The 27,591-nt window shown below is 43.1% G+C and overlaps 1 long non-coding RNA gene across 1 annotated transcript in view; it reads left to right on the forward strand.

Annotated features, from left to right (window-relative positions):
- The window catches only part of LOC114707353, a 40,029-nt gene extending 21,350 nt beyond the window's left edge, over nt 1-18,679 (forward strand). The window contains exon 3 of the long non-coding RNA XR_003736643.1: nt 18,555-18,679. This is a non-coding gene — a long non-coding RNA (uncharacterized LOC114707353). The remainder of the gene's footprint in view (nt 1-18,554) is intronic.
- The last annotated feature ends 8,912 nt before the right edge of the window (nt 18,680-27,591 follow it).

Below are 27,591 nucleotides of genomic sequence, written 5' to 3' on the forward strand. Positions count from 1 at the left end.
ACGTTGCTGTCGTCATGACATTCACTTGCAAATATGGGCAAGCTGGAGGTGTAGGTTCAATTAAAGTTTCATATGCGTCTCAGAGTCTGTTGAAATATTAATTGATATTCATGAATTTAGAGTAAAATTCTATAACCATTCATTTCACTATGAACCATCAACTTCATACATAAAATAATTTAATGCTTCTCAAACAATACACAGAGAAATATTTATTTTGTAGGATTATGAAACTGCACCATTATCACTGACTAAATCATAAAACCCAGGACTCCAAAGAGGCTTCACCTCAATCATCTCTACAAGAAAATACAGAAGGCTTCATACCTTGTTTAGCATGCTGCTTTTCGTGTTTTATTGCTTTATTATTCTTATATTGTATATATTTTAGTTAAAATATAATCACATCACTTTCCCCTACCCTTTTCCTCTCTTCATCCCTTTCCAACTCCCTTCCTTCTATGCTTCCCCAAGCTCACTCTCAAATTGATAGCCTGTTCTTTAATTATTATCATTACATATGTTATTATTGCTACATGTATGTGTATATATGTATATATACAGACAAATATATGAATTCAACCTGCTGAGTCCATTTTTGTTGTTTGTGGACATATTATTTCAGAGCTGATCACCTTGTGTTGGATATCCAATTAGGGGCTCATCGCTGGGAGTGGACAATTCTTCTCTCAGAAGTCATAAGTTGGCTGTAGTTCTTTGTCTAAGGGCCCCATAAAATTTACCTCCTTCATAGTTAACATATCTATTGATGTTACCATTGCTCCCAGCATATTCATGTGTCTATTTCTATAAGAGACTACTTCACAGCAGACTTCCTGGTATTCTGGTTCTTACAGTTTTCCCCACTCTGCTTTGTAATATTACCTGAGCTATTGAGTGCTCAGGTCCTGAAGCTGCATGGCAGTTGTGTTAACCAGGCTTTACCAGACCTAAGCCAGAACTGTTATTGGTTATTACACACACACACACACACACACACACACACACACACACACACACACGTACGTATATTACATGTACAGTGATATAGCAAAGAATTGGTGGAGTTATGATTTGAACCCAGGCTTACAGATCCACAACTCTCTCTCTTGTGGATAGCACATGCTTCACTAAGTGTAAGCAAAAAAAACCTATAATTTTATTTAAAATTTTTCTAACTGGGAACTAATCTTACCTATTCACTATATTAGTCAGCTTCATATTACAGTAATGAGTACCTGGAATAACTCATTTTTCAGAGAACATGGTTATTAACATGATTTATGGAAAGTTTCACTAACAACCAGGCAGAACTCTGGTGGGAATATTAGAAAGCACCAGAGGAGGAAGGCGCACAATAAACTGCTCATCTTATGGGCAGGAAACAGAGAGTGAGGGCATGCACTAGGTCCCACAACCCTCACGAGGGCGCATCCACAAGGACTTTAGTACCCCCTTCAGACCTTGTCTCCTGAAGATCCCACTTCCCAGTGCAGCCGCCCTGCCTGGAAACAAAGTCTTGTACATAAGGGTCTTTGAGGATCATGTACCCAGGTCATAGTACTGATCATTCAAAACAAAACAAATAAAAAAAACTTTACATGTATTCATGGAATAATATTTTTAAATTTTTTATAGATTCAGCTCACCACTATTTGTGGCTTGAATCAATATTATTATTCTCTCAAGGATTAAAAAAAATCTAACCTTTCCCAAACAGGGGAAGTGAGGTAGTGAGGTAGGAAAGGGGGTCTGGTGGGCTACAGAGAGTCTTGAAACTGTTTGCTGAAAATACTATTTCATGCAAGGAAAGGAAGCATCAAACTTCAAACATTGATAGTATAAATGAGTGTGTATCTACATCACAACATGACTGGAAATCTACCACCTAAACAGGCACAGGTCACAAATGAATATTCTCAGAATCATCTATCAATCTCTCTAAACCCAAAGATACTTATTGAAGGACAAGCTACCCAAGTCTTAGGTTTCTTTTGTTTTTTAACTCAATGCTTTCAAGTTATACTCTTTCACTGATCACCATCACATGGTTCTGCCCCAAAGAGTGAGACAAGTACCTCTCTACAAGACTTCTGTAGAATATTATTTTAAGATGTGTTACATTTGCATATACTGTGGAACATTTGTTTTAATAATGCAAAGTTGTGTTGCATTTTTTATGTTGCATGTACTTAACTCAATGAAGCTGTGTTACTTTGCCTGTCTAAAACACCTGGTGGTCTAATAAAGAGCTGAACAACCAATAACAACGCAGGAGAAAGAATAAGTGGGGCTGGCAGGCAGAAAGAATAAATAGAAGGAGAAATCTGGGAGGAAAAGCAGAAAAGCTAGTGGGATCTAGGAGGAGGATATCAGGGCCCAGCCACCCAGCCACCCAGCCACCCAGCCACCTTGCTACCCAGCCAGCCATGGAGTAAGAATGAAAGTAAGATACACAGAAGTAATAAAAGGAAAAAGCCCAGAGACAAAAGGTAGATGGGATAATTTAAGTTAAGAAAAGCTGTCAAGAAACAAGTCAAGCTAAGGCCAGGCATTTATAATTAAGAATAAGCCTCCATTGGTGATTTGTTTGGGAGCTGGGTGGCAAAAGCAAAAGGAAACAAGAACAACTTCTGCCAACCCATGACAAAAAAATTATTTTTAATGTGTTTTTGCTAACTAGGAACTGACAAGTTTTAGAGTAAACAATGTACAGAATGCTGTAACTGGTCCCAAAGAGATGGCAAAACTCCGCCCTTTAGAAAACTAGTTGTAACATCCCTGTCTCTATTAGATCCTGCTGGAGTTCCATAAAGCACTCTCATAGAGCATTCAAGCCTCATAACAACCCAGGGACTTAGGTGTGAGCAGTTCCAGGTGGTAAGCAAAAGAAGAAATGGAAATGGAAAGGGTCTTTCCCATTATCACACAGCATTTACAATGCAAGTGTAGCCTATTATGCACTGTGCATAGTACCTATAATTAGACACAAAAACCAAGGCAGGCAGACACTTCAGATCTGGGTCACTGATGGAGGGGATCAGCAGAAAGAACAACACTCTGGCAGAAGCTTATCTCAAGAATGACAAAACGGGATGGAAAGAATCCTGTAATTAATTCTTGTTTCTAACAATTCTTCATTCTACATAAGGACATGAAAAAGCCCTTGGAATAAGCTTTAAGCCCTTGGAAATCCACATCAGGGTGGGCATGTTTTCTCACTTTCTCTTAGATAAGAAGAATATATAACACATGTGTAAATATCAAAATCTACATATATAAATGTTTAATTTAATTTTAATATATGAACAACATCTGCATACAGAATTATGTGTAAATGAATGATGCCCATGTTAATGTCTGCTAACAACTAAAATGCCCTGTGTATTGAGTATGCTTTACACTAATCTTAATACTGGTGGGATTAATCCACCGAGCCATTTACTGTCAAGAGATACACTCCTATTATTTACTAATGAAAAAAATCCCATTTGCCACAAATATATAAGAAAAGCTACCCATTTTTCAGTGTGTCTAGATAACTATTACCAGGGAGCCTTATTGTAGTGACTACTCTCCTGTGCATAAAATGCACATTAAAATTGAAAATTGAAAAGCAAAGATTTGTTGACATTTCCACATTTCAGGATTGGAGCAATAGTCTATAATTTGGTTGTAAAAGGAAGACAGAGGTAGAAATAACTTTAGCAACAGAAATAGAAGTCCCCCAATCCAAACCATGCTTTCCTTTTTATTCTGTCCTAAAGATGGAGTGGTATTTTAACACTCGGAAGCTGGCTCTCTGTCTACACCAGTTATACACTGACCCTGGGTTAAAAGACACTTTAACTCCAACAGGAAACTATTAGAAACCGAACAGGAACTTGAAAGAAAAAAAATTAGTTTGTTTCATTTTGCTTACATGTTTCCTATATTGACATGACTGTTTAAATTTTTATTAGAATTAGCCAAATTTCCTTTTCCCCCATATATATTGGACCAAATATTTAGTTCCCAAGAAAAATAGTATTATATCAACATTAGCTATCCTATGATCAAATGATTCCATGTACATTAAAATGTGTAGAGCAGGGGAGATGTCTCAGTCAGCTAAGGTCCTGCCACACAAGCCCAAGGACCTGAGTTTGGATCCCCCAAATCCACATAAAAAGCCAGGTGTGGTGGTGTATGATTGCAACCTGCTCCAGCCTTGGGGATGAGGGTGGAGACAGAATACCTGAAGCTCTTTGGTCAGTCTAGCCAAATCAGTGAGGCTTAAGCTCAGTCAGAGACCCTAACTCAGAAAAGACAGGTAGAGGAAAGACATCAAACATCAACCTTGGGCCTCCACATGCATGGATACACATATACATGTATGCCCACACATACAGGAGCACGTACTATACAGCGCACACACACACACACACACACACACACACACACACACACATTAAATTGAAATTGAAATATATATATGTAAATATTTTTATAGAGAAAGATTTTTTTATATAAGTAATAGGCCCACAGTATTATGAAGGCTAGCTTCTCAGATCTGTAGTAGCAAAGATGGAGAGCCAAGAGAGTTGATGGAGTAAATCCCAGTCTGTAAACCAGCAGGAGTAAGACCCCAGAAGAACTGATCTTTCTGTTCAAGACCAAGGACAATAAAAACGACTTCTGTCCAACGCCCACAGTTCAGTTCTCTCAGATTGCTGAGGATCAGCATTCCGATTGTGTTTAGGCCGCAACTGATTGGAAGAGGCCTGCTCAAATTAAGGAAGGTGACTTGTATCAATCAATTCACCAATTCTGTTATTCATCACACCCAGAGATACCTCCACAGACATACCTGGAGTGATGTTTGACTAAATATCTGGGCACCCTGTGGTCTAATTAGGTCAACGTAGAAAAATCAGCCATCACTGATATGAAGCACTTCATGGTAATTTCATGATTAGAAGTTATTTCATTGCTAATTCTTCACCTTAATGCTAACAACCAGTGCACAGCATGGTCCTTCATCATCCTTCCTCTCTCTCTCCCTCTCTCCCTCTCTCCCTCTCCCCCTCTCTCCCTCTCTCCCTCTCTCTCTCTCTTCTTTCTTTTTTTTTCTTCTCTGTCTCTCTCTCTCTCTCTCCTCCCTCTCTCTCTCTCTCTCTCTCTCTCTCTCTCTCTCTCTCTCTCTCTCTCTCTCTCTCTGCATACACATGTATGCGCACACATGTGAGACTGTCTCCAAGGCAAGTTACTTGTAATTGGAGAGAGAAGACATCTACAGTGCCAAATTAACACCAAGTTCTGAGTTAAATAGGGCTGGTGAGAGAACACCCCTGAAGCCTTTCCAGGTTGGACCTCTACTGGCTTTCTGGCTCTGCTTCCACACCATGGATGGAAGTTCCAAGAAGCCTGGCAGATCGTTGGGCATTCAGTGAGGCAGAGTGACAGGGACGACGCATGTTATTTTATTGTTTCCAATAATACAGAATGTCAACAATGTAGCTAATTCTACTTGGCATTGCAATGAAAACTGCTCATGTAAGACTGGACATGTTTCAGAATGCAGGGAGCATGTGAACTGGTGAGGGAGGGCACAGTCCAGTGGTAAAGGGAAGTCACCTCCTAAACACAAACCCCAGGAAGTTACAGACAGATCCTGCAGCTGATTCAAAGCCCACAGAGACCAGCCCACTACAGTCCCTGCATGCTGGGATCAAAGAGCTTGTGGATCTGAATGGTGACTGGTAGAATGCTGCATAAACCTTCTACTTGTTAAACACACGTTCAGTAACAAATCCACAAATCCACCCATGACTCCTCAAAAACTGTGCACTGATTATACTAAAGAACGTTTTGTGAGTGTGTGGACGAAGAAATACTGGCTCAGAGAGAATCCCTGACTTATTCAAGGCCAGGCATCTAGTGGTGAGAACATCAGGATTGAGCTGGGAGCCTGACTCCAAAGCCTGTGCCAAAACAAGTAAGAACAGATAAAAAATACACGAAGATTCAACACCCCACTAGAGTCCGAGAACCACAGTCAGACTTCGTTCTATGTCACCCCCTCCCAGACTTGGGACCATTTTGGAAGGAGGGGTCGACTGAATGTGAACAACAGAGGAAGGGGTGGGGGACTGAATATCATTCTCTCCTGAGATAAAAGCCTCCACCTGGCAGGGAAGCTCTGGAAGACACAGGGTGTTAGAAAGGAAGTAGAATATTAGAATGTTCTAAAGGCTGGTAGAGCATCTCATCCTGCAGGGAAGCTCCTTAAATTTAAAAGGGAAACAACTCAAAGGCTTCAGAAAAGTCCATGAAGCTGACTAGACACGTAACGTCCCTCCCTCCCCAAGCTGCAAGGACTGCTGAGAAACACCGAGCTATGCAGAGGAGGCTCAGACAGGCTGGGTTTCCTGGGGAAGGCTCAGACCAACTGAGCTTCTGGGAAAGGGCACCTTCCAGCCTGTTGAGTGGCCTGCAGGCTGTGCAGTGTGTTCCTCCAGGTTCCCAGCTTTGTGAGCTGCCACCCATTTTGGAGTGGGGTTGGGTGACGCAGGGTTTTTGAGTCATTTCTGCTCCTGTAAGGAATGCCTCCCAGGAATTTCTCACAGAAATGTAAGTAATGCCACTAAAACTCACTGGATCACCAAGATGGACTTGGGTGGTATCCGTACTTTGATTTGTTGTTGGTTCTCTATTTGGAGAGAGTAGATGTTTGTTTGTTCATGACTCCCCAGAAATAGTGCCACACAACACAGCACCACGTCTTTGTTTCCTTGTGGATACTGGGGATACAGAATCAGGGATTCATGCCTGCATGACAATCCTAACTGATGCATCTCACTAGACCCATATTTCTGAAGAACACTTGGATTATGTTCATAATATAGTAATATACATTTAATTGATATAAATTAATTTTAAAATTAATAAAAAATATAGTAAAAATGTATCCAATTAAAAATATCCAGATCATTCAGGTTTAGGTTATAGTTCATAACCCAACAAAGGTACTTACTGTGTTGAAGATTCAGTGGCTGCTTTGGTTTGGGGCAGGTAAAACAACCCATTAACTCAGTCATCACAAACGTACCAAGGCACCCTGCAAATATCAGCAACTAGACAAACGGATCGCTCAGAGTACTTCTTTATTCCTAGCTGCTTTTGCTTTGAAGCCATGTCCACCCAACCCCACCCTTGACATCCATAGCTTCAATTAACTTGTTTTCTCTGACATTTATTTCTTGGATTTCTTGTGCCGATTCTGTCTTGGTCCCTTTAGACTGAGAAGAAAATAAGAGTTCCTGCCCTAGATTCCACCTCATGGGAGGCGTAGCCCCTGTTTTCAGTCGTTGCATTTTAGAATTCCTCGTTTGCATTATTTTCTTTTCCTTTAGGCAGATGTGTTATTATAGGGCTATGATCTTGGAAATCACATCTGGACTCAAAGTCTAATGTTTTTGCACTTTACAGCTTAGATGCCATATTTCATTTGGAAAACGATGTTTCTATTTCTAAAACTACCACATGAGAGGCTCAAATGAAGAACATAAAATATTTTAAGTGCTTTATAAACTACAAGGGCGTTGTTAACTACTCCATAGTGAGATAAAAGATGACTTATAAAAGGGTCAGGAGGTAATGGGGGACTGTAATCTCCCTTGTCTGAAATAGGAATCCATTTGTCCTAATATATGTTTCTTGAATCAAACCCTAGTAGGAGACCCTTAAATAGAGATCACAATCTCTCCATTCAGAAAACTTAAAATTTGGTCACTTTTGTTCTTATAGTTATTTATCATGAATTTTTAACATCTGGGATTAAACATATTAATATGAAAGTTATAAATTGTCTGGAGGAAAATTGGGCTGGTACAGACAATTGCTTGCATGTGAAACACATTTTTCTTGTTATTTAGGAAACATGCTTGCACAGAAGCCTTTTGTGTCTGTGAGGACACGAAGCAAAGAGCTGGTCCCTCCGTAGAGCCGAGTAAGTGCACTTTCCCAGCAAACGTGAAATGGTTCCTCTTTGTACGTTAATTGGGACATCTCATGCCTGGCAAACTCACACCAGGCCTGAAGATAAGAAATCGGTTTCCCTTGACAAATGGGGATGTTTGAAGTGGTCAGCTGCTGCTCTTGAGTGCTTGATTGCCAAGGAAGGCCCTGCCATACTCCCACAAAGCAAACTGCAACCCTTCAGAAACCAAGAAAGTCCTCAGGATTAACATCTGAGCACTCTGTAAGACATGAAGCCAAAGGGAAAGGATTGATTCAACCGGGAACCAAAATGCTGTCTAATTATCCTGTCTGATAGAAAGCCATACAGCAATTAAAAGATTGATCAGGTACATGTTGTACACACTCCCACCCAGTCCAGAGCTAACCTGTCATCTGACGCTTGGTCCAGAGCCTTGGTTCACTCCAAATCCCTTTTACACATCTCTTCAGGCAATTTGATTCATCATAAGGGCTGTACCATTGCCAACATTTCCCTGAGCGTTTGCCTTATTCCTACGATGAAATTAACTCAGTCGTAATAAATGCCTGCTTGAGCTAGCTCTGCTTGCCTGTGTTTGTTGACCTGGAAGCGGCTCTCTGGTGGGATGGTGTCTCTATGTGTTGTGCCCCATTCTACATGCCCTTGGGCTGGACTAGGTAGTAGACGACGTAGGGCACTGTCTCACAGGTCTTACAGATGTAAAGAGTAGCCACCAAGCAATTCTGTCTCTTATGTCAACTCCAGCAATTGGAGCTGCTTGAAAATTATAGTGGGGATGACGATACCGGCTCCAGACTTGGCAGGTGAAAGTGCTGTGACTGAGTCCCGAGGCATTTGTGAGCAGAGAAAAGCTGTACCTGTCCCACACAGTGGCTCCCCTTGTAGTGCCCTGACATTGAGTGTTGCAAAGCCAACTGCCCGGAGAAGCAGCAGCAGCAGGATTCTTCACAGCTTGGGGTTCATAAGCAATGAAGAGCAAGATTTACCTTGTGGGACATCTACATAACATCTTGTCCTTTTACTTCTACATAGTATTCTTTTTACTCCAACCCATCTCTGCCCATGGGGTAGCTGTCAATTTTAACTTCCATTTGTAGCAGAGAGATTAGAGGTTAGCCCATGAAATGCTAGCCCAAGGGTACTTGTGGGTCACAAATGACAGACTTACAACCCACACCAGATTCTCTTTTTTTCCTGAGCTAGTGGGGTCATATGTCAGTCAAACCTTGTGTTTCCCTGAGAGCCTGGGGTGAAGCTGAAAGCCTGGACTGGATTAGTACAGCCTCTGAAGCATGTCCTGACCCCGGAAGACACATCACAGATACTCAGATCCAGTTCTAGCATCCTCCTCTCGGTCCAGGCAGTTCTCTTTCTTGAGCATCAGAGAGGCCATTGCATCACACAGACTCACAGAGGCAGAGTTTTTGCTAAGTAAATTCTAATTTACTTTATTTAGAGCAACTCATCTAGCTTCATTTGGAAATCGATGCTAATCCAACTGTCCCTTCTAATTCTGCAAGCAAAAGGAGTGAGTGCCTCTCTGCTCCTTGCCTCCTGCAGCAGAGGCAACAGGGTAGCTGTTTCACAGAGAATCGATTTCTTTCTTGAGGGCAAAAGGCTAAGTTCCTACTCAAGGATTTTTGCCACTGGCTCTAATTAGGACATGCATATATACCTGTGCAAATGAAGCACAGAATTTCAACGATTTCGGAAGGAACTTGTGTAAAATAAACTCCCCTCACAATTTTGTGTGTTTCCCACCCAAAACTTTCTGTTTCAACACAAAGAGGATAATTGAGAATTTCTTTCTTCCCCGAGTTTAGAATCATATATAGGATGATAACCCACACCTGTACTAGGAATTTATAATGTGAGCGGCGATTCTGCCTCTGGTAAATCTCAGTCTCAGATGAGTGGAGAGAAGCAATGAGTGACTTGTCATGCTCCAGAGAGCTAAAAACAGCCCAGGTAAAAGTTGGCTCCAGCCATCTGGATATCTTATCTCCCATTCCACTTTAGACCCTCTCAATGTAAATGCTATCCTATAGGTGTTATTTTGCTCCACGATATGTAAACTCACTTCATCCCAATGCTTCAGTTAAGAATGTATTGAGTTCACTACTCTAATTCAAATATTTGTTATCCGCTGTGGGCCTGCCGTGTGTTATTCCACAGAGGAGTAATAGAAGGTCCTTCTCTATTAGCATTTATATGATTGGCTGGAAAGAAGTAATCAATGAATGATAGGTCATGGATACTTGATGGCATTGGAGTCTGTAGGTATGAAATATTCAGTGTGGTAGATACAAAAAGCTACTTTGAAAGAAAAATAGGTGTCATAAGAGTTGAGACCTGAGTGGCCAAGAATGAGCTCTCAGGGGATGCTGGTGAGGATCACTCCAGTGCTGATGTGGGAGAGAGCTAGTCAAGGAATAACAAGAAGACCTTTCATAGCAACTGAGTGAGCATAGGAGAGAAAAGTCAGCAGGAGCTATAACAAAAGGGGTCTGAAAGCCATCTAGTTAGAAGTGTGCTGTAGGTTCAGTGTATTATAGGTTCACTTTGCAATGTCAAATTTCAAATGTTAATTTCCACAGGATGCTAGTTTGGTCTAATGTATCCGAAATTTTGGAGATGTCCAAGGTTTGCTGATGAACTCACAAAATAGAAGGCTCCATGTGAAGGCCCTAGATCAGGCCTATTTCCCAACGTTCAAAGGCAGAAATGGCAAAACACACACCGAACAAGGAAGCCAGTTCAGCATCATGAGAATGCCTATGAGTATACTATGTTTATTTTCTGGACAAGACACAGAAATTCACTTATTGTGGGAAGTATGATATTGTTTGGGTCTACCTGGAAAGTGATTCTACGGCTTTGGAGACTTTTTGGCTCAGGTTCAAAACAGGTAGTCTATAGGATCTATAGACGAGAGTATAATCGATTTCTTAATGTTTTCATTGTTTCTAATGATATGTGTGTGTGACTGCAGAGGCTAGAATTTGGCCCTGGATCCCACGGAGCTAGAATTACAGGTAGTTGTGAATCACCAGCCATGGGTTCTGGGAACCAAACTCAAGTCGTTTGCAAAGGCCGTCACTCCAGTCCTCTATAGAAGTAATCTATTGAGGTTATTCTCGAATATTTATCATCATTGAATTTCCTCTGAAGTCTAACTTGCTTAACAAATGAATAACCTTCACAATGATCAGGCCACAAGCTTTTTACTGCTTCTTGTTCATCTTGGTTTTCTTCCTCATCTGCTGATTGGGGGATGAGAATTCACAAAGACGGCCAAAATTGAAAATGTGCTAAGAATTCAGCACATATTCTCAAGTCTCGTCCATTCATATCTCATGCAGAATGTCGCTGCAGCCAGCCTTCCCCGCCACCTCTCCTCCCTCCCTAGTGCAAACTGCGTGGGATCATTCATTCATGCAATCATTCATTTGTTCGTGGAATGTCTACGGTGTTGGGATTAACTCCTGGGGGTGGTACTGGACACATTAACACCACCTAGTCTGAACCCTAAGATTCTCCTAGCCAAGTGGGACTCATCATGTCTCTCAGTATCACCACAGCTGGCAATAATCTTCCTCCTCTCTGTTCCCTTCAGTCTGTTCCACCTGCACAAAAGCATCACTTGGAGGGGGAAAAAATGTGATCTGTGCATTGCCTCACTCCCTACAAACGCTGCTGTCTGCCACTCAGGCGTTAGGATCTTTAGAAATATTGGGGGAAATAATACAGATGGGGCCCTTCATGGCCTAATTTTATGCTGATGAATGTGCTTATTATCTTCCATAATCTTCAGCTAATGCCCTTACGCTTTCACTTTGAAAAATCTTTCCTCTAAAATTGGCTCCCTTCCCCTTCCCTCGCCTAACCCACTTCCCAGCACTCCTGTAGCTTTCGTTCAGAAAAGGGCAGAATCATCTTTGTGACTTCAAATTCATCTATTTTATGCTTATTTGTGATGCATTTGGGTTTTTTTTAACCACTTAGCTTTCTTTCCAGAATTAGAAAACCAAAGCCCTTGATATTTTTCCAAAAGAAATTATACTATAGATATTTTATAACACCATGTGGTTTTTAAAAGAACTGCCGAGATCTCTAAAAGTGGCCAGTGATGAACTGTGACTGCATGGGGAGCAGTTGGGACAGGGGCTCGCTGTGACTCTTCCTGTGACACATTGAGTACTGTTGATACCCTGTGGCACCCAGACACTTACAGTGCTGCATCTGAGGATGGCCGACAGAGGATCTGGAAATGACATATTTTCATGCTAAGGAAACTGAGGCAGAGGAACATCAATAATCACCACAACTACTATAACTTTAAATTACACAAAAAAAGAGTCTTCTGATATACATGAAAAATAAAATAAGGACATACTTTCAGGACTGTTCCCTGACTTTGTCTTGCCATCGGAAGTCCATCAGTCACTTCCTTATATCCTCCTATTTCCTGAGTGACAGCTCTCACCTCCTCTTCTTAGGTTTACTGAGGTTGGTTGACAAAGGTCATCTTAGGACCATTTGTACTCTACTTCCATGCTAGACCTTGAGTAGACCCCAGCCCACATAGATGGAGCCCCAAGAGTCCTCTCCAAGCTTGCCAGCCACAGGATCCAGGGCAATGTGAGAAAAGATACTGGCAAATCTTCCCTGTCTGTACAGAACCTGCTTTGAAAGTGTCCCATTCTCAGGAATCATAAGTCAGTATCCACACTCCTTCATGAGCGGCAATTATCAGCCCCAATATATGACAATTTCCTGTCACACACTAGTTACTAAAGCCATGCTCCTGTCCAGGTACTAACAGCCCTAAGCCTATGTTTACTCCCATCATAGTACCAGTTTTCTCTCTTTTCCCTTGGTCCATTACTAGGCTAATGACCTGGGAGCAGAAGCCATAGAAGTCACAGTGGTTCATAAAATATGTTTGCTTTCCACACAGACGCTAGGATTCATCTTGCAGGCTCATTCCTGGACATACGTTCTGCTCTCCTTTCCTTCTCCCAAATCACCATCTTGGCCAGAAGATTCATCAGTCACCTGGACCTGAGCATCACTGGCACTGTGTTTTTCTCTGCCAGAGAGATTTACACTGCATGCCTCACTCTCCTTCTATGGTGGAGTGATTCACAGTCTCAACTGTATTATAATGGCCTAGCAATCTTTCTTAAAATGCTGAAGCTTAAGTTCTATCATGATTCATTGAATTCAAAGCTTAGGATGTCAAGCTGGGCATGGACATTGCTTCGAATAGGAGTTTCGAAACTGTGGTCAAGATGGAGAATAATCAGTATTGGGACATTACAAATACCAAAGGGGTAACGTTTCTTTGAACTGGTCTCTTTCCCAGTATCTTATAATCCATATCATATACTGTGCTAGCTAATTGTTGTCCACTTGACACAGGCTTAGTCATCTGTTGTGATTAATGGGAGAGCTCAGCACCATGGAAGTGAAACTTTTGCTTTACTGGGACAACTGATACTGGTTAGCTGGAACTAAGAAATTAGTGGTAATTAAGAAGAGACCAGCGCCGGGCGGTGGTGGCGCACGCCTTTAATCCCAGCACTTGGGAGGCAGAGGCAGGCGGATCTCTGTGAGTTTGAGGCCAGCCTGGGCTACCAAGTAAGTTCCAGGAAAGGCACAAAGCTACACAGAGAAACTCTGTCTTGAAGGAGAAGAAGAAGAAGAAGAAGAAGAAGAAGAAGAAGAAGAAGAAGAAGAAGAAGAAGAAGAAGAAGAAGAAGAAGAAGAAGAAGAGGAGACCAGCATCACTGAAATAAGGTGAAATCTGGGAAGAATTTGTAAGGCTGTGGGACTAAAGTTTGTAAAACGTTTTATATTGTGATGTCTTTAATAATGTGTGATCTTGGGGATGGACAAGAAAGGAAAGACTGTGACTTAACAGTGATGTGTGTGTGTGTGTGTGTGTGTGTGTGTGTGTGTGTGTGTGTGTGTCAAGCTGGCAAAGGGTCAGCTGTGCTGGCTAGTTTTCAACTTGACACAAGCTAAAGTCATCTGAGAGGAGATGACCTCAGTTGAGAAAATGTCTCCATAAGATCAGGTGTAGGTAAGCCTGTAAAACATTTTCTTAATTAGCTATTGACAGAGGAGGGCACAACCCATTCTGGGTGGTGCCACTCCTGGGCTAGTGGTCCTGGGGTCTAAAGAAAGCAGGATGAGCAAGCCAGTAAGCAGCACTTCTCCATGGCCTCTGCACCAGCTCCTGCCTCCAGGTTCCTACCCTGTTTCAGAGTTCCTTTTTCTTAACATGTGTGCAGACACATTTAAATAAATAGCCATAATGTTTTTTAAATTGTAACTCATGATAAATTTACATTAAGAATATGGGGCTGTGTAGAGAATAAGTATCAGTGTAGTGCTCTATTACAAATGGGACATGAGAATACACACACACCACACCACACAGACACCAAGGCTCAGGGACAACAGGGGAAGACGATGTGGAAAGACAGTGTTGTCCAGAGGTTGGAGAGGGCCAGAACCAGAGCGTCTTCTCCATGCGATGGCACTGATGCACTCGAACTTACAGCTGTTGTGGGAACCTGCAAAGATCAAGCCAGTCGACACGCTAGCGCGGAGGTGGAAGGAGCTCACAAGCCCCCACCCCTAACTGAGGAGCTACAGGCAGACAATGATTTCTGAGGGAGGGAGGGTCAGTTTTCTTTAAGGGTGTGGCTGCTGCTAGGGTAACCACCCAGGAGGAAATAGGCACCAAACACTGGAGTCAATGGGTTAAAAATAAAGGATGGATGTTCTGGGAGCTGAAGGGAGGTAGGACTGGGTGTGGGAGGGGTTAGGAAGAGGAGTAGGATTTGAATGTGATCACAATGCATTATATGAGAGGCTGGAGAGATAGCTCAACAGTTAAGAGCATTTTTTTTTTTTTTTTGCTCTTCCAGAGGACCCATGTTTGATTCTCAGCATCCATATGGCAACTCACAGCAGTCTATGATTATAGTTCTAGGGAGATGACATTCTCTTTTGGTCTCCCCAGGCACCAGGCATGAATCAAGTACACAGACATACATGCATTCATGTAGGCAAAATACAGACTTAAAAGTAAAAAATAATAATGTTAACAATACATTGTATGATCTTCTCAAAGAACTGATAAAGATATAGTGTATTAAAAAGAAGATGAAGCTAGGAGAATATGGAAATTCAATAAAGTTCTGTCTGCAATAACAGACTCAAGAGTTAATTTCTGAAATGGAAAAAAAAATCAAGAAGCATGCAACATCAGAGTTAGACATGATCTCAGAAACTGAGAAGCTGAGGCAGGAGGTTCACCATAAGTTTGAGGTGAGCCTTGGCTACATAGCAAGATCCTTTTAAATTTTCTTTTTACAAATAAAGGTGACTAGCAGGCAAGCAAAAACAGCGTTAAAAGAAATGGTTCCTTTGGGAATACTGGAACTCTGGGGCAGGGCCCATGATTTTTCATTACAAATATGGCAGCATTATTTTATTTTAGTTAGAAGAATGTGCATGGTTCAAGTACCAGCTAATAACTTACTTACAAAAACAGGGAGCTGGGTTGACCAGTTGGTGGTTGAGAAACAAAGGAGGCGAGCCCCTTAGTTGCCTGCACAATATAACAAGGCTGGCTGTGTGTCCCTAGGAGCCCGTGTTCAGCCTGGTCCAGCACAAGACTGATGACTGTAAGTTGATGGAGAGCACTGCAGTTCACAATAAGACATTGGCTTGTTCCTGTTTCCCTCGCTGCTCATCCTGAAATCCAAATCTAGGAGCTCCAGCAGTACAGGAGGCAGATAATGGAATTCTTCATGTTTCTGGAAGGAGCTGTGAGGCAGTGTCCAGGTCATTTGGAATCTGTTTCCAAGCTGATTCTGATGGCTATTTAATGGCTGAGAAACCTTTCTTTTATGACCTGTGCCGGTGTAGGTTTGCTGTTTGTATTTGCACGGAGACTTGGATCTAGTAACACTAGACTGTAGGCCAGTAGTCTTACCATGCTGGTGCCATGGACCTCAGCATCCAGGTTTGGGAACCAGCTGGCACTTCCCCAGACTAACTGTAGCCTCAGCACTTTACTTGAATTAAGCTTAGATTCCTTGACTGCAAAGGGAGATGACAATCATCTATCTCATTGTGACTCAGAAGAAAAAAAAAATGGGATGCCTTCTATAAAGTGTTCGTGTAATGATCCACCCTGTGCTGACTTTCCTGGATTTCAATCCTGCCTCCCTTCTGGTGCCTCACTTGGTTAGATGGTCACTCACCAGGCAAGGCAGCCTTCCAGCATGCTCTCACTGGTGCTGTCTGTTATGATTGCCAGCTGCGATGGTACAGCCAGCCCATGGCCTCTGCTCTGGTAGTGAGACCCTGCTTCAAGGACAAAACACAATTGCATTTCTCTATCTCTCTGCACTCCCTAATTGTCTGGAGCCACACACCCCCTCCTCCTCCACGAGAAACAAGAATGCTGATTTCCCTAAAGTTGCTTGCCATGAAGACACTTTGCAGGTTGATGAGGCTGAAATGCCTGCTTGGTAAGAAAGAGAAGCCCGTGTTGGCCCCGGGAGTGTTAATAATGTTATGCCCCATGTGCTTCAGAAAAGGAAAGAGCAGAGAGGACAATTGGACTTGAGAGTTGCAGAATGCCTAACACATCCTAAAGAAAGCCAGTCTCCTTATATTCAGATGCTGCCTGCCTTACTTTTCCAGAATATCACAGTTACAAATTTTAACTCTATGTGCATACATTCCAACAAAAAGATAATGATTTGCCTTGAAACCACAGAGCTCCTAAGTTTCCATCGTGTCTGATCTCCTCTCTGTTTACCCAGCGCATACTTTTTTAATCCTCCCTCTGAACTGATAGACACTTCCCCTAATTCAGTGGTTCTCAACCCCTGGGTCATGACCCCTTTCTCAGGGTTCTCCTAAGACCATTGGAAAACACAGATATTTACAGTGCGTTTCATAACAGTAGCAAAATTACAGTTATGAAATAGCACTGAAAATAATTTTATGGTTGGGGGTCACCACCACATGAGAAACTGTATTAAAGGGTTGCAGCGTTAGGAAGGCTGAGACCCACTGCACTTGATTTGAGTGTTGGTGAATGCACACTCCGGGATGATGGATCAGCCTTCCCAGTTGCTGGAAGGTTGACTTCCTATGTCTCACCTCTCACTCTTCTCAGGAAGGAGTGCTGGAAGGCAGAGCATCCCCAGAGCTTCTCCCCCATGCCCTTGGCCCTATCAGAAGCAAAGCCTTTTGTTTTTCATTGTCCACACCCAGAACTTTCCCATGGCAACAATTACCTATGGGTGGTGAGTGCCGTTACTCTGGGGTAGGATCTATCCTTTTGCCTTTTGTAAATATCATCTCTTCCATGGGCTACCTCCAAGCTCTCCAGGGTCATCCTTTCCTCTTATACTCAACTGGAAATGCACAAACCCAATCTTTATTTTGATAGCTCAGGCCATCACACAACCTTCCTGTTACTCACAGGAGTGTGCGGGGAGAACTGTGCTTTGCTCTTAACAACTTGTGGTTTCTTGCTTCTGAAGAATTCTTGGCTCTTCATCTGCCTCTTAATCACTCTTGAAGTCACCATATCTATTTTATACCTCACTAGCCCATCTAGCAATAAATAGCCTTCTCTTTTCGTTCCCCGAAGTCATCAAAAATTCAAGCTGTTGTGTCTATCGCCTTTTTACTGAAAATATGAGATAGCCTCACATTTGTAAAGCAAACACAAATAGGTCAACACAGAAAAAGCTTGACTGTGCTAAAATTATTTTTTGTCTCCTTCTCTCAGATCTTTTCCTAGACAAGATATTCTAAAGACAGCTCATGAGCTGAATATAAACCACGGGCATATTTTGTTTGGCCAGTCCAGTAAATAAAATTTTAATTAGCTCCAACAGTTTTTAATGAGATTTTTTTTTCCCAGATTTTGACTTTTCTTGAAAGCCTGGAAGATGTGGCAGCGCAAGATCTCCAGTCATGCAAGGCAGTGACCAGCTGGAAGAGAGCCAACACCACTCTGGCTCAGACCTGCCCTCTGCAGTACCATCAGCTGCAGCCCAGAGTGGCTCTCTCCTGCACCATCAGGCTTCCCTTGTAGGCACCTAGATGCATTACCTGGATGTGCCTTGCATGGCTTGGAAACTCTACACCACCCTCTCCCAGAGACCAATACTGTCTCTAAGTGCCAACAAACATTTGTAGCACTTCTGCCCTGTATCTAGCAGAGTATTTGTCTCTGCTGTGTTTTGAATGCTTATGTTCTCCCCCAGTTCACATTCTGAACCCCTTACACACACACACACACACACACACACACACACACACGCACGCACGCACGCACGCACGCACGCACACACACAGGCACGTGCACGCACACACCCTTGGTGATAGTGCTAAGAGATCAGTTACTTTGGGAAGGAGTTAGTTCCTGTAGGCGGAGTCCTTCGTAGGAGATGTGCCCTGATAAAGAGAGTAAGGAGAGTTACCTAGATCCTTCTACCATGTACAGGTGCAGCAAGAAGGTGAGGTCCGTGAACAGAAGACAGGTCCTCACCAGATTCTGAATCAGCTGACCACGGCATCATGAACTTTCAGCGTTAAGAACTGCGAAAAATAAAATAAAATTGTTGTTTGTGTGCTGTCTCGTTTATGGTACTAACATAGTCACTTTGAGACAACCCCACTCCATCTGTTTTTATTTTTGAGATAGCCTCTCTACCAGCACAGGCCACTCTTCTTTCATGACCAAAAGTGTCCGCTACAGTTTTTAGAATGCTTCCTTCCACCACATTTATTCATGTTGGTAGACTTATGCTTCTCCTACAAGAGTGGAAGTAGAGTTTCCCTTAAGAATTACTCCCAAACCCAATAGCTAGTAAGGGGCAAAGCCAAGATTCCAACCCGGACATGCTAATCCATCCCGCAAATGTACCCAGGGCCATCCATCACTGGGAGGTTTCGTCTGGGAAGAGGGTAATGGGGAGAGGCATCTCTGCCAGCTGGAGCTCATGAGCATCATTTGTCAGCCTGCTCATCCTTACCCATCATCAGGGCTGTGGGCAATCTCGGCTCCTTCCCACACAGTCTGTGGTTTCTGGGCTGACTTACAGCCCAGAACATTCTAGCTGCCAAGCAGTGTCGGAGATCATCTAGCCCAGCACCTTCATCTTATAAAGGAGGAAACTGAGGTCACTTGTCCTCGCAAGCTGCTTTAAAGCAGAACGTGTTTATTTTGCCAACATACATATTGCTGGCCAGGGTACCAAAGGTATTTTTGTAATAAATCTTTAAGTAGAGAACTGTCTAGACAGTTGTAAATTACAGTAGAAGAAACAGCAAAATAGTTTAGGTTATAATAAGGGTCACTAGAAGCAATGTTGGTGCTTAGTGACACGTGGAAAGGGCCCTTCGGCATCTTTAAAGTGCTGTGAGATATTAGCTCATCCCCTTCAGACCAGCACAGGATACTTATTTGGAAATGATGACATTGCCAAAGCCAATAAAGAGGAAGAAGTGGTTTTACTGTGGACGTCTAGTTTTAATAGATTACAAAATACATAAGCCAAGGAGAGCATGGATGCCCTGAACCCCTGGGCAGGACAAGTACTGACTGGGACTACAGGCATGCACCAAGATGGAGCAGGGTTGCCTTGGAGTGATGATCTCAGTACCACAGCATCCTTGGGAAGAGAGCCAGGATTGATCTCTGCTTGCACCTGGTAGGTAACCAGTAGCAGTTTTACCTACTTGTCAATTTTTCAACTAATTTTCAGATTTTGCAAATAAAAAGAGGAACTCTAGTCAAACTTGAATTTCAGATCCATTCCAAATAATCTTTAGTAGAATATGTCTGATAAATTGTTTGGACCCTAGTTTGACCAAATATTATTCATTGTTAGCAACAGTTCAATTATTGCTTTTTAGTTAACGTAATTTCTTTATTGATTCTTTGGGGATTTCACATCACGTACCCTAATTCCACTGACCTCCCAGTCCCCTCATATCCTCCTCTTACTCCTGCACCACCACCCAAAAGAAAATGTCAAAAAGTCAAACCAAAGAAAAACAAAACAAGCAAACAAACAGAAAACAAACCTCTGTGCTCCTCCATCTTTCCCGTTTCCCCAATACTTCTTCGTTCGTCCTGGTGGCATCGGGAGCTGCGGTGTGTCACATAGTACACCCTTCTGTCCAATCAGCCTCACTAGCAAATGTGCATTGCAAGGAGTCACTGGCCTGGTTCAAGACCTCTGGTTTCTGTTACACCATCATCCCTGAACCCTCACTGAAACTCCTCTGGAATATCCCATGGAGATCCTGCGGGTATTGTTCCACGGGACCAGTCCCTTCATGAGCTCCAGGTGGTCCTAGATGAGGTAGATGTTAGGGTATGTGTATGTGTATCCAAGGCCCTGATGTAGGCCTGGGTGGTAGCTGAGCTGATCAGTCCAGGCCATTGAGGCCAAGGGGCAGAGCCAGCTCCCCTAACCCCTGCCATCCGGGTCAGTTCTCCCTCACCTGTGGTGAGGGGTGAAGCCATCTCTCCTGAATGCAGGGGCCGGCTCTCCCATGAAGGTCTACGCCAGCTCTCTTGCTGCAGTGTCCAGCGAGAGTCAGGGTCAGCTTTCATAGAGCCAGGAAAGGAAAGGGCTGGCTCAGCATGGTTCTCTGATTTTGTCACACATGGTTCCTATGGCCCTCTGAGGGACACAGGCCACAGGTAACAATACAGACCCCAGCTGCAGCTGGACCACGGACTTCTATGTGAACTTTGGTGGCAACATAGGCCTCAGACTTCAACACAGACCCAGCTGAGGTAGGACCACGGACCCAGACATGATCCTCGGAAGCAGCCAGATCTGGGTGTCACCATTACCCCAGGTGCAGTACAGGCCACTCAAATAGGCACAGTCCCAGTGGCATCATGGCCCTCAGATACTAACATGGTCCAGACCTCAAGCAACCACATGGCCTTTGATGGTAACAGGAGACTCAGACATCAAGGCAGACCCTGATTACTGAAGGGCCAGGGACCCAGACATGGCCCTCAGCTTCAGCTCTGGATTGGACATCACCATGGCATTGGGTAGCAGTGCAGGCCACTCAGATCTGTATGGCCCCAGCTGCATCATGGCCCTCGGACACCAACAGGGACTCAGGTGGCTGACCTGACCCTGGGCATCCACATGGCCCTCAGTGACAACAGGAGCAACAGACATCAACCTAGACCCTGGCTGCTATAGGACCACATACTCATGGCCCTACAACAGCAGCTCAGGCCCAGATGACACCATGGCCCTGGGTGGTAGCACAGGCTACCCAAATCTGTATGGCCCTGACTGCAGCATGGTCCCCAGACTCCAATGAAGCCACAGGTTGTGGCCCAGATTCCAGGCCTCCACATGGGCCCTTGTGACAACATGGGTCATGGACGTTAACACAGATCCCAGCTGTGGTAGGGCCATGGACCCACACATAGTCCTCCGCAGCAGCCTGGGTCTGGATGTCACCATGGCCCCAGGTGGTGGTGAAAGCCACCCAGAGCTGCATGGCCCCAGGTGGTGGCCCAGACCCCAGGAACCAGCATGGCCCTCAGTGCCAACAGGAGCCACGGACAACAGCATAGACCCTGGCTGCAGTAGGGTCATGGCAGCAGTACCATTATAGTCAGCACATTACATGTTATGGTACAGCATGTACCAATCCATTAGGGTATAGTGCTGGAGATAATGAAGCCACTGACCAAAAGCCGCTTATGCTGTGGATGACTCCTGCAGAATTGACAGTTGGTCTACATCCTCTTTATTGGCTCTACTAGTCACATGCTTGAGTAATAGAAGGTCAGTTTGAAACACCAAATGTTTCTAAACACTCTCAGCTTTTAAATACATTGACTGTCGGAAGCAAACACTTGACCAGCCAACATCAGTGGGTGGAGCCCATGCCAAGCAATACTTAGCAGGAAAGAAGGATTGCCCATCAGATTTTATCTCCATGACTTGATGGCTAAGGATCTCATCTCTCAAAAGATGCCCTCAAAAGAGTGACAGCAGTTGTACCCAGTGTGAGGGCATCTCATGTACTGACTCAAGTTTCTTATATAGTTAAAACATTAGCAATACAAGATTGCCATCCAAGTCTCGAGAGGAATGAAAATGTAAATATTTGATTTCGAGACACAGAGAAATGTCAGGGTGGTAACCAAGGCAAGGTTCAGAACTCCCTAGTCATTCACATACCTGCCACACTGCTTAGAAGACTTATGTACAGATAGCACATGCAAATGGGAGAAAGAGTGAGTGCCTCCACTTTGGAGTGTGGAGTGGATTTGCAGCCCTTAAATTGGCTTCATTTGTGTTTTTACTGACTTTCCACGACTGCTTTTCTTTTGATATGTGACATCAAATGATGTATTAGTGTTCCTTCTTTAAGGCGAAATGTCGACACAGTTTGGCTTTTAGAGAGAAAGGTAAATTTCAACTTTATAGACATATACACATAATTTGGGGATCCTGTGAGATTATGGACACAAGTATACCCTGTGTCCCTACCTGTGGAAGAAAGTACTAATTACGTGCTGAGGCTCTGAACCTGTAGGCATGATGGTGCATGCCTACAATCCCAGTACTGGAGAGGCTGAGTCAGGAGAAACACTGTAAGTTAATGGTCAGCCTGGGCTACTTAGTGAGCCTGAGCTTAGCCCAGACTAAACAGCAAAATCAACTTTATTATTATTATTATTATTATTATTATTATTATTATTTTATTTTATTTTATTTTACAATACTATTCAGTTCTACATAACAGCCACAGATTCCCTTGTTCTCCCCCTTCCTGCCCCCTCCCCTTTCCCCCAGCCTACCCCCTATTCCCATCTCCTCCAGAGCAAGGCCTCCCCCAAGGATTGAGATCGACCTGGTAGACTCAGTTCAGGCAGGTCCAGTCCCCTCCTCCCAGACTGAGCCAAGTGTCCCTGCATAAGTCCCAGGTTTCAAACAGCTAACTCATGCAATGAGCACAGGACCTGGTACCACTGCCTAGATGCCTCCAAAACAGATCAAACCAATCAACTGTCTCACCTATTCAGAGGGCCTGATCCAGTTGGGGGCCCCTCAGCCTTTGGTTCATAGTTCATGTGTTTCCATTCGTTTGGCTATTTGTCCCTGTGCTTTATCCAACCTTGGTCTCAACAATTCTCGCTCATATAAACCCTCCTCTTTCTCGCTAATTAGACTCCCGGAGCTCCACCCAGGGCCTAGCCGTGGATCTCTGCATCCAGATTCCTCAGTCCTTGGATGGGGTTTCTGGCACAACTATTAGGGTGTTTGGCCATTCCATCACCAGAGTAGGTCAGTCCCGGCTGTCTCTCGGCCATTGCCACCAGTCTTTTGTGGAGCTATCTTTGTGGATTTCTGTGAGCCTCTTTAGCACTTTGTTTCTTCCTTTTCTCATGTGGTCTTTGTTTACCATGGTCTCCTATTCCTTGTTCTCCCTATCTGTTCTTGATCCAGCTGGAGATCACTTCCTAAATATAACACCGGTAGCACAGACACTGAGAGAAACAATCAATCAATGGGACCTCTTGAAACTGAGAAGCTTTTGTAGAGCAAAGGATACGGTCAACAAGGCAAAGTGACAGCCTACAGAATGGGAAAAGATCTTCACCAACCCCACATCTGACAGAGGACTGATATCCAGAATATATAAGGAACTCAAGAAATTAGACATCAAAACAACCAACAGTCCAATTAAGAAATGGGCTATAGAACTAAACAGAGAATTCTCAACAGAGGAAACTCAAATGACTGAAAGACATTTAAGGAATTGCTCAACATCCCTAATCATCAGGGAAATGCAAATCAAAACAACTCTGAGATACCACCTTACACCTGTCAGAATGGCTAAGATCAAAAACACTGAAGACACTTTATGCTGGAGAGGATGTGGAACTAGGGGAACTCTCCTCCACTGCTGGTGGGAATGCAAGCTTGTACAACCACTTTGGAAATCAATATGACGCTTTCTTAGAAAACTGGGAATCAATCTCCCCCAAGATCCAGCTATACCACTCTTGGGCATATACCCAAGAAATGCTTAATCATACCACAAGAGCACTTGCTCAGCTATCTTCATATTAGCATTGTTTGTAATAGCCAAAACCTGGAAACAACCTAGATGCCTTTCAACTGAAGAATGGATAAATTAATTGTGGCACATATACACAATGGAATACTACTCAGCAGAGAAAAATAATGACATCATGAGGTTTGCAGGCAAATGGATGGATCTAGAAAAAATCATCCTGAGTGAGGTAACCCAGACTCAGAAAGACAAATATGGTATGTACTCACTCATAGGAGGATACTAGATGTGGAGCAAGGATGACTGGACTGCTACTCACATCACCAGTGAGGCTACCTGGAAAACAGGACCCCAAGAAAGACATGAGGATTGCCCAATGATGGAAAAATGGCTGAGATCTACATGAACAACCTGGACATGAGTGGGAGCAATGAAGGGCGAGGGTTGAGGGAAAGATCAACTCTTAACAAACAAATGAGAATTCAGCCCTGGGACTCAGAGAAAACTATCAGTCCTGGTAGTTTTCATGTTTACTGGGTGTATGATCTTCAAGAAATTTCTGAACCTTTTAAAGGTTTCTCCATCTGCAAAACAGAGCTGGCTCTGCTACAGCATCAATGTGGGCAACAACCAAAGCAGTCTACACTAATCATTTGGAAGACCCTGACTCCTCGGAAGTTCTCAAAAAACTGTCACCAATAGCTTTTGCATCACAAGTAATGAATATAATTACTTGATGTAGAGTAATAGGGAAGCATGCAACTGAACCATCAAAATGACCATACAAATAACTGGCTACAAGGAAGATCATATTAATTTTTATGATAGTAATTAGGAAGAATTTAAATGTCCACAGTTAGAGTTTCTTCTACTAGGTTACACACACACACACACACACACACACACACACACACACAATTAAAATCTAAAACAGTATACATGAAGACAGAATCTTTATCTTAGTTTGGTTCCCTTTTGACAGTACTGTGCTCTTCTGCTTCATAACGTTTCAACCGTGATTGTGTAATATTAGTTGGGCAATAAAATGTCTTTAAATGGCTAAATTGAAGGTTCCTTTTCTTTTCTGTTGTCTTCATCCTCTCTCCTTCCTAACAAGAGCCCACCATTTCCATGCCAAATATGATTCTCATGTCCTTAGGCAATACTTCTCTTCCATCCTCCAAAATCTGTTTCTGAGAAGGCTCCTCGGTCCTATCAGATGAGTTAGGTGGGAATACTTGAGTAGTTTTGTTCAAGTAGTGCATCACACATGAACTTTAAGTTCTATAGAAATTGATAGCATTATAAGTAAAACAAAAGCATCACACATAAATATGGGAGGGTGCATCTAATTCAAAGAACAAAGCAAAAGATGCATGTGAGGAGAAACAGCCAGAAATGGGACCAAATAGGGGTGGAGGTAGCATATAAATGGAGCATGAGTGACAGGAACCCTCTTCCCCATGGTCCCATGCAGACCTAGGAGACAAGTATTGCAACTAAAAGGGACATACAAGCTGGGTATAGCTCAGACCATATTGAGATCATTTAAAATTGAGCAAGGAGCTTTTTTCCTTTTGCATTGCCTCAATAAAGACTTCCCTCTGTTCAACCAGAGGCATCAGTGCTGGGGGAAGAGTGGTACAATTGTAATCGAAATGTCAGGAGAGTTAGCGTTCCCATTCTGAGTTCTAAGAATGTTCTTGATGCTCACTTCAGAGGCAAAATTATGAAAGCCAAAGCTTGAAGTTTTTATTTTAAAGAGAAAAAAGAGGATTTCGTGAATCAAAAGGCAAAGCCCTAAAGGAGCTAAGCATGAAATACATCCACCAACAAAAGAGACTGGGAAGAGAATAGAGCTGGTGTCAGGTTTCCTACAAGGAGAACCAGCTTATTAAAGATGTCCACCTGCTCAAAAGTGGTTTTAAAAAGTTAGGCAATTTCAAAGTTTTAAAATATATAGGACAACTGGAACAAAGATATAAGTGATATAACTATTTGTATCACTTATAAAACAACAACAATAACAACAAAGAAACAAGAAGAGAATTAAAAACACAGAGGGATTAAGGACAAAGCCACAGGACTTTACTGAGGTGATTGAATGGAACATACTGACTAAGGAAGACCACCTCAGGGGAAAGAAGAGGAGGCCCAGGCCTTTGCAGAGCAGGTTATAGTCATTCCTGAGCCGCCCGATTCACCCCCCTACATCACAACTCCAGGGACTGGGCCATCTTTGAAGAACTTACATGTATTGCCTCATGGTTCTGAGCCTCAGAGACCCAAGATCAAGGTGTGAACTGTATCTATTTATGTCTCACATGGATAGAGGTGTTAATAGCAAGGACTCCATCCAAGTGAAAGGCCAGGAGTTGAATCCCAGACAACCATTCTAACAGATCCCGAGATGGCGCTGGTGGGAAGGCATTTGGTTCTGCCACAGCGTGTCCTGAGCTGCTTGAGGAACCCAAACCAGGATGCTCTTGCCTCTGATGCCAGTGTCCACTGCCTCTGATGCCAGTGTCCACTGCCTCTGATGCCAGTGTCCACTGCCTCTGATGCCAGTGTCCACAGTCTCAGTCAGCTCTCGTATAAGGACGTGCATGACTCAAGTGTCTCACGGATTTGCCTCATTCATGAGTTAAAAATTACCAAGCCAAACTCACAGGCTTCTTTAGGTCCTGAGGAGGGCTGGCTGCAAGGCTTCCTTAGAGTCTTGAAAGGGATCTGGGCAGCCAGGCTTTAGTCCTTAGTGACACTGAATCAAGGGGGGCAATTGTAAATACACATTAGTTTGGAGAATTGTCATCAGATGTCGAAGGGAATTGGAAAAGCGAAACTTTTGTAAGGATTACACATTGAAGCAAGATCATGGGATTGAGTGTGTCTAGTGTATGTGCAGTTCCCAGACTGATTTTCTATGGTGAAGAAGGGGACACAGTCCTTACAAGATAGTATGACAGTCTTGCCCCATGACAGTCCAATTACCAGCTTCAAAAGGTGTACAAAATAGCATGATGTCATTAGAGGTAGACTTTAATTGCCTAAACCATAAAATTATGCTACAGATAGAACTTCCATTGATATACAAAATTACTCTCCCTAATCGTCCTTTCTTTGATCAAATATAATGTTCAAAAGGTTGGTTTTTGATCACAAAAAAGGGCAGTCTCATTTCATTGTCCTCCATTATTCACACAGGTAGATGCAAACACTAACCCATCACATAGGAATGTGTAAATATGCTTGGCTTTTTTTTTCATAGCAGAATATCATTCAGATTTTTAAAGCCCCCTAAGATTAGAGAATCAGGCTAAAACACCATGATAGGAAACAGCAGTAAGTCTGGGTGAAACTCTTCTTCTTAAAGATCCTCAAATACTTTAAGACTCTCGGGTTTCCAGAAAGCAAACGTCTTTACTTGACTTGAGTCTGGAAATGATGTTCTTCGAGCACCAGGC

This window comes from Peromyscus leucopus, chromosome 12 (genome assembly GCF_004664715.2).
Source record: "Peromyscus leucopus breed LL Stock chromosome 12, UCI_PerLeu_2.1, whole genome shotgun sequence".
In the NCBI taxonomy this organism is placed as follows: domain Eukaryota; kingdom Metazoa; phylum Chordata; class Mammalia; order Rodentia; family Cricetidae; genus Peromyscus; species Peromyscus leucopus.